This window comes from Solea solea, chromosome 17 (assembly GCF_958295425.1).
Source record: "Solea solea chromosome 17, fSolSol10.1, whole genome shotgun sequence".
In the NCBI taxonomy this organism is placed as follows: Eukaryota; Metazoa; Chordata; class Actinopteri; order Pleuronectiformes; family Soleidae; genus Solea; species Solea solea.
This window is the reverse complement of record NC_081150.1, coordinates 11,007,038-11,015,408: the sequence shown is the minus strand read 5'-3', so window position 1 is coordinate 11,015,408 and position 8,371 is coordinate 11,007,038. Positions and strand designations below refer to the sequence as shown.

Here is an 8,371-nt window from a genome sequence, read left to right as displayed (position 1 = left end):
ATTTTAGGTGTACGCCATTCTACCAACCACTGTTACACATGTCATCTGTCACATTGTTGAACATCCAGAGTCCATGAGCTTGTTCTGAACCCGTGAGTGAGTGAATGAGTGTGTATGCAGAGTGTGCTCATGGACCAGGCTTCACCGAGACTTACACCTGTACATAATATGTCTGTTGCCTGTTTGGACAAGTGGGCTTTCTGTATGAACACTGTACTCACACATCCAATTCTGTAAATGTGAACAATAAAACAGAAGCTCTGGCATGATGAATGTCTTTCAGTGTCGTATCAGGTTGTGCAGTCTGACGTGAGTTGGTTCTGTAATGACATGACAATGAAGCAGGAGCATGTATGAACAAATCATTTTATTTACTGAGGAAATAATGTGACTGAAGTTAACGATGACTTACATACTCAGTATACACATTCCTCCATGTTCACATAATTTTATTTTGATTAAATCACATGTAAAGGCGATCAAAAGTTGTACTTCGCTCACATAGAATACTTTTGTAGGTGAACATTTATTACTTTGATATCAATATGTTTTTATTTTTAGTGACATAATGAAAAATGTAGGTAAATTCTTGTCACTCGGCCAATTGGGTTCAGATCTATTGAAAGTTATTGGAATATCATTTTTCAATACATTCTCTAAATATTCATATACTGTACATGTGAGTCGATTTAAATTTCCATTGTTTTTGTTTTTACAGTCTTAAAAATCCTGGTAGTACTGTAACTTGTTTTCACTTTTGTAGCCACTAGATGGAGACACCCTATACTGTTTTTCTTTATCCCCATGTTACATCTTATACCTAAGACAAAAATAATACCTGCCTCTTTAACTTGTGACCTTTCCACTAAAAGCTTTTTAGAAATCCTGCCTTTAACGATGTCACTGTGAAATTAATGCACTGACACAGACCCTCTGTTTTTATGACAGTGGAGTAGAGCTGCAACTAATGGTTTTATTGTCAGTCATTCAGTCAAGAACATGACCACAAAAGTTACAAATATATGAAATGTAATATAATACAATACAAGATATCAGACACTGCCGTGCCTGGAGCAAGACAACCTAAATCAGGATGTCAAACTATAATGTTAAATATTACACAGATGTCCTACTTAAGGGTCTAATGTTAAGTCCTTTGGTCAATGGACTAATCAATTAATAATCTAAACATTTAATGTGAAAAAGATAATAAGAAAAAGACTGCAGACAGTGAAGAGCATGTCAATTAATCTTTGCTCTTCACAGTAGATTTTTGTTTCAGTAGATTATGTAAATGGCTCATTTACCAATTTCAACTATAAATAGTCACACATTTTGCTGTATTTATGTTGTGATTTTGGTCACAACTGTCTTGTCCTCTTTCAAAAGTGAAATGTAAAAAGAATACACCGCTAAAGTCAGGCCTAATACAGGTTTAGGCCTGACTTTGAAGTGTCTTGATATTTATTATCTTCCCACACTAGCTTAAGACTTGCATCCATTTAATTCCATTTATTTTGTATTTTTACTGCTATTTCTTTCTGTAAAGTTGAGAAGACACTGATCACAAAGAATTTCATTACTGGTAATATATAATAGTAGGGATGAACTGATACTGGTCAAAATCACAGTATTGGATATTGGACAAATAAAAATGTAAAATCCTATAGGGCTGATACCATTACTCGATTATTATTAATTGATTAGTAAATTAATCCTCAACTGTAAAACAGAATAATTTTGGTTTGTGGACAAAACACATGTGAGAACATCATCTTTCCCAGGTTTGAGAATCAGTGATGACATTTTATGGACCAAGCAATTACTCGATTGATTGAATATTTGTTACACAGTTGGAGAATTATGTCTTTGAAATGTGTTTTTAACAACCTCATAGTTGGAACTCTAAAATGACAGTATCTGAATGAACACTACAATACCCATGAAGCACTGCGCTCAACACATATTTGCGCATGCGCAAAGCCTGCTCTCGTAAACCAATGACATCACGAGCAGCCCCGGACTATCCAAGCTATTGAATCATCGCTTCGCTGGAGAAAGACCGTGTGTTTTCATCCGCCGCTTTACTTTTCTTACCCGTTGAACTTGTGGACGCAGTTCAGCAGAGAAATGGCCAACGAGGCGAGGTAAGGAAGAGACTTGCTTTTTAAACTAAATGTGTCAAACATAGCGGTGTTAACAGCCCCAGCGGCACCGGGCCGCTCGGTGAAAAGCGGTGTAGGTGTCGGTGTTGACCTCCGTACCGGTGTGGTCAGTCAACGCAACAGCCGTCGTTACCTTCAGTCTTTTCTCTTCATTTCCCATATATTTGATCCTAAAGATTCAGCCTTTGTGGCCTAAACCTGCTACAGACTGGAGTTTGGTGACATTTGCATGTGTTTTGCAAATAGTTTGTTTTGTGCGTGTGTGTGTGTGTGTGGTCACAAGCGTGTCCTCACACCTGATAACAACAAGGAGGAAAAAGAGGAACCACTGTCTGAACTACTGTTCCCATGGGAAACGTTCTAGTGGTCAGATAAGGGTTTCAGAAGTTCAGTTCAAAAGGGCAACGTTATTCCAATGTAGGCTATTCCTTCAGAAGTGTGTAAATAAAGTGTTGGAAGATATGGCCAAAAACATGATCATTAATTATAATATTACTGGTAAGACATCCTAACATATTATCTGTGTTTGCAGAATGCATTATTAATATACACTTGATATGGCTGTAATTTAAGTATTGTTAGCCTTTGCATAGACCTGGGCAATCATTTTATTGTGACATTATTTTCAAGCTTCCAAATATTGATAATATTACGTATCCTGCACACAATCCATAACCGCTATTGAATATTTCGCCTCAGATCTGCCCATAAAGACTTTTAAAACCACAATTAACTGGTTTCTTCAACTTTCACTTGACAGTAAAACGTTTATCATGATAATTATCAATTTTAACTGATTTGAATTACTTAATTGTGGTAATGTTTTGACCATAATGCTTTTAAAATGACCTGTGTCAGAAATTCATTTACTTTTTTCTTGCGATCTGAAGAGTTCTGTTGAAACGTAAACAAATTAGACATTGAAACCTCTTATGGACCCCCAGAAGTCCCTGGACCCCCATTTGGGAACCACTGTATTACATAATGCTTGAATGTTGATAAAGCAATATTGCCACTGTATGAGAATGGATGGTTGATTTTGGAATCCGAGGCATACGGTGACTAACAATTATTTGTTTGACCTTCCATTTGCGGTATAATAATTAATTTATTACATTACATTTCATTTAGCAGACGCTTTTATCCAAAGCGACTTACAAGGGAATTGAGTACAACCTGCCAGTGGTGGAGTTGAACTTGCGACCATGATGTCTTTTGCACACAGGGTACCGGTCTTAACCACTAAGCCACCACACCCCTGTTTATGACCGTAAGGCAACACTTTTATTGTCCAGTGAATCAGTGAGCCTGTGGCGCTTTCAGACATGTGATTCTTCACCTGTAGTGAGCTAATATTCAGTTGTGATGGTTTGTTGTGAAGGGGAGCGACTCACTTGTGAAAGCCACAGAGTTACAGGCCAGTCAGACAGAGATTATCGCTGTGTAATCGCTCCAGTGCTGGGCTTACTGTACATACTCCGTGAGGTGCTTATCAGAGAAGGCTTGCATTCCCGAGAATTAAAATGCTCTAAATCACTGAGGGGCCTGTATGTGCTTGTAATGGTTTGCTGCTGCCTTGTGCTCTGCAGGCTTGTTTTCAGTGTAAACATGGGAGAAGCATTACATGATGTACCATGTTGTTATTTTGTCCACACTGTTAATGCTCAAGACAGGGAGTTGGCTGAGTACAGATCGGCGCGGTGACAGCTGCTGACGTGTGAATTGTGTGTCTTGTTTTTCCGAATATGCATGTGCACATAGCAGATAATTACTCCGTGTTGTAACTGCATGCTTTCACAAGTGATTTTAATCCTACAGTTCAGTTCAGTTCACCAAGGTTACTGTTTGCAATGCTTTGGCTTGCGTCTCCTTTGCAGAGTGTGTAAGGTGGATGGGAATAGCTGTGTCAGCTACTTATTATACCAGCGTGTAGTCCATGAATAAATTAAATGAAGGAAAAAGTACTTGGCACAGTAAACAAAGGGCACTGACATTATTCTTAAAAAAAACACATCAAATACACAAAGTATTCTTTTTCCCCTTCAATTCTCATTGTCGCCCAGAAGTGACCTTTATCTATCGTCAAATCAGCAGACTGCTCTGTGTCCAGCACCACCATGAAGGAGCTAGAAATGCATAGAAACCGAGTCACGTGACACCCGGAGCCCTATTATTTGAATGTAACATAAATGTAAAAGTTAAGCACTACAATTTTACATCCTTTTATGTCCTCTTGTCTTACACGCAGACAATAAGACATGCAAATATTTAGCAAATGGTTCTGCCCATACCTTGCTGTTAACAGCTATGCCACCGCGTCATCTTCAGCAACTGTTGACACTCCATGTCATTGCTTCCTCTGCCAAAATACAGCCTCTGGCTGCATAGGTGACTTTCCTGTTGATGTGGCTGTTGTTGCAGACATGAACATGTGCACTGTGCTGTTGAAAGCATAATTACACAAACTCTTATCTGTTGTTAAAGTCGCCGCAGGTTTATGACTCTGGCTCATTTTGCGCTGGTAGACGACTTCAAACTTTAATTGGCAGCAGGTTTGGCTTTAATAATGATAAATGGAGTCAGGCTTAGTTTCTACCATTCACTGGCATCAAATCATGTCAACGGATGTCTACAGAATGGCAAATACTTGATGGTAGACAATATAGTCTAGTCAACTTATGGAGTCCTCTAATTTTGTTCCTTATGTCATTTTTATTTTCCTCTCTCATTCATTATTTCTGCAGTTCTGCATTGTAATTGTTATCTCCCTGACATGTAATGAAGGGTGATAGTCATCAGTCCATCCATCTGTCCATGCATCTGTAATCATCCAGTGTCCAGAGCAGAACAAAGGAGGTTTAGTTATATGCCAGATGATGCCACTGCCCCAATTATTTTGGGAAGTTGGTCTTTCTTTCACCATATGTTATCATATCTTCTCATTGTTGGTTATAATTATAGCACGTTTGGCCCAAATTTATAATGAACCAATACATAAACTTGGCAAAATGTCCTGTTTTGCACTTGCTAGGGATGAATGGAAAGGAGAATATATGTAATTGCAATTTTTCTGACACAGTAATTGCAATTTGATTTGCAGTGTTTAAAGCTGAGCTTCAGTTCAGTATTTACTGTGTTATAGATAAAAAAAAATAAAATAAGCATGAGCATATAACATGATACCATCAAAAATATAAGGTCAACTAAAAGGCAAAAAAAAGTGAATCAATAAAATAATTTTTAAAAAAGCATATACAGTATTTCTATATTTTATTTATTTATACTGTAAAGGGAGTCAAAGCAAGTTAGAAGGAGTAGCATCAGTCCATCAGCACACACTAACACTCCTGAAGCTCTCTAGGGGAATTGGCCTAATGAGCTGAGTGTTAAGTTGCACAGGAATGGCAACATAGCAGGAGAGAGAGAGAGAGCAGCCTCCCTGGTTGGCTCATATTAACCACAGCACAGTGAAAGAGAAAACGACATCAACAACAACCCGGGGGGGAGGTTGGACTAATTATTTTTTTCACTGTGGGTGTCATTTAAGAGTGGTCGTAACACAGCTGAGCCCCTAGAAGACCACCATATGTCAGCCTGGTTTCTGGATGTTGTGGTGGCATAAATGTGCTGAGGCAGGTGCTGCGACCACAGCCTTTCGATCACTTCCTTTCTTGTGGGAGTAATGAAAGTGTACATCATTATTTACGATTTCAAATCTTCAATGAGCATTTCTGTTAGTGTCCCGGGACATATTACGGATATAAATTTAGATTTTTAAATGCACTGTTATATGTTCTGTATTTACTGTGCCACGTACAGTGGACTTGTGTAAATGTGTCATTATTTTAGTTAAGCATTTAGTAAGTGTTTCCTTCCTGGAGTCATGAATGTATGAATTGTCACTGTCGGTGAACAAATGGTTATAGTTTGACAAGGTGGCAAATCCAGTTGGTACTGTATATACGTACAGTACATACCATAGTTATGTGACATACCATAGTTACATGACTCAGTTTAAATATTGACTCACACTTCATGTGGCAACATCTTAATACCCTGTCTGTTCTCCAAGAATGCAATGTTGTAAATGCTGTATTTGTATATACATAATTGTAGTATAAAGAAGTGCTTCACTTGAGTTAGAGTTACTTGTGTTATTACCAACGACTACTTCACATAAGGCTCCGTCAAACAGTTTTTTTTTTTTTTTTTTTGTAATTCTGAGGATTCTGATGTTTATTTTCCTAATTATTTGCAATTTAGCTGATTCCAGATCTACAATTTTTCTTTTAAAGCAATCGCTCACTTATACAAACATTATAACATATGTGTAGTATATTCAATTTCTGCCAATAAATCCTCTTGTTTTACTTTAAGAAAACTCTTACCTACAGTTATAGACCAGTATGTACTAAAACCTTTGCTCTCTCTTAACATAAATTGAATTATGTTTAAGAGTAGATGTAATTTCTTCTGCAATAAAGTGCATTTATTGCATGCAGTTTACAAGCTAAAGCTGGTATTGTTAAGAAAGCCTAGGTGATTTCCTCTTAGTTGGCAGTTTATCTAATTCTAGATATATTTACAATTGAGAAACAGAAAACAAGGAGTGGCCGAAACAATTGATGTTCTTAAACTGTTACTGATAATTGTCCTGTGGACTGACTTATTGTTTAATTTCTACTTGATGTCCAAAGCATCTTGTATCTTCACTTTAGATCCGTGTCAGAATGTGATGCATCAGCTTCAACAGTAAATGTGTTGGGAAGAGAACAAATGTTTTGTGTCCGACTCGCCCAGTCAGTGATATGTATCAATAATATGACCTAAAAATTGTTTTAGGGTAGTGAAAGGGGTAGGGTAGTAGTTCCTCCCAGTTGTGTCCCAGCTTCATGCTCTCATATTGAGCCTCTCTGTCTGAAGCGCAGTAGTGAACCCTGTGGGATGAACTGTGACTCTGCAGCGCTGCCGCACCGCCACAACAATAAGCCTGTATGACTGTTTGAATGTGCCATTCTTTGTACGGTGTGCTTCACTTGGGCCAGACAATAGCTTCATTTAGCATCCCTGCTCTGCTGAGGCCTGCTCCGTCGCCATGGCACCCCTGCCGTGCCACACCCTGCCCCCAGTCTGGCCCGGCTTTGCACTTGTCCTTGCTGTTGGGACAGCTGGGTGCCGATATAGCCTTTGTTAGCCGCACCCAAGACCCAACCTCACATTTTGAAGATGGTTGCTTTGTGGCTGAGCTGGTGAATCTTGCAGCTTGTTACAGTTTTAATTTCTAAAAAGCCGAACGCATAAACCATACCTCTGATCTGGAGCTATATGTACACCTGCTAAACATTTTTTTACTACAGTGAAAAGCTAAACCAGAAGACTTTGTGATCAAAGAGCTTCCTGCTGGGTTTTATAACAGAGGTCAGCAGCTTCATCTAAAATAACACACTAAGTGAAATCGTAGAAGAACATAGGTATGATTTCAGGACTAATCGTGTTATACCATGTGGCTATTGTTTAGGAAAACTAGAAAATGTACTGAGGCCAACCCTGGATCATCACTGCTGAGGTAGTGATTTATGTTATATCATTAAAACATACATTTCACTAAATTAACCTTGTGTAATATGTTTCACTTTGAATATACAGCTGCTGATACCTTCAATTAAGTACTTTCTTTATGCCACTTGATTTGTGATATGTGCATATTTCATAGTTCATAGTGAAAACAAAATGACATATGCTAAACCTTTAAGGAGTTTAGATACCCACTCAGTGACTGCATGTCCCCTCCCGAGACCGTTGACTCCTGACCTCAGTGATTGTTTGGAGGTGAAAGAGCAGTGCGCCCTGTTTCCAGCTCAGCCACTCAGTGGTGGCAGATCTGTAATTAATGGCCTTAAGGCTGATGGCTTTCAGACCCCTAGGTGAGTAATGGGGGCTTTAAAGCAAGTCAATTCGCTACTGGCAATAAAATATGCATCACAGCTATTAGATGGTGTGAGCGGGGTCTAAAGCCTAAGCTGATGGAGAGAAATGTCCCAATCTCTGCACCTTTTTTATTTGGTGTCATTTCATAATTGATAAGGATATAAAATTCAAAGAGCCGTGTTGCACTGTTAGATTTAATTGTGAAGTAAACCGCACATCAACCTGTATCCAATGTTGAATGCAGTCAGTCTGTTCCCCTGCTATACCTTGATTATGCC

The 8,371-nt window shown here is 38.5% G+C and overlaps 1 protein-coding gene across 2 annotated transcripts in view; it reads left to right on the top strand.

Moving 5' to 3' along the window:
* The first annotated feature begins 2,006 nt into the window (after positions 1 to 2,006).
* The window catches only part of LOC131443648 (disheveled-associated activator of morphogenesis 1-like), a 45,233-nt gene continuing 38,868 nt past the window's right edge, over positions 2,007 to 8,371 (top strand). The window contains exon 1 of one of the 2 annotated variants that reach the window (XM_058613455.1): positions 2,007 to 2,147. The gene's annotated coding sequence lies outside the window, so the exon portion shown is untranslated. The remainder of the gene's footprint in view (positions 2,148 to 8,371) is intronic. The other variant, XM_058613457.1, reaches the window with a different exon arrangement.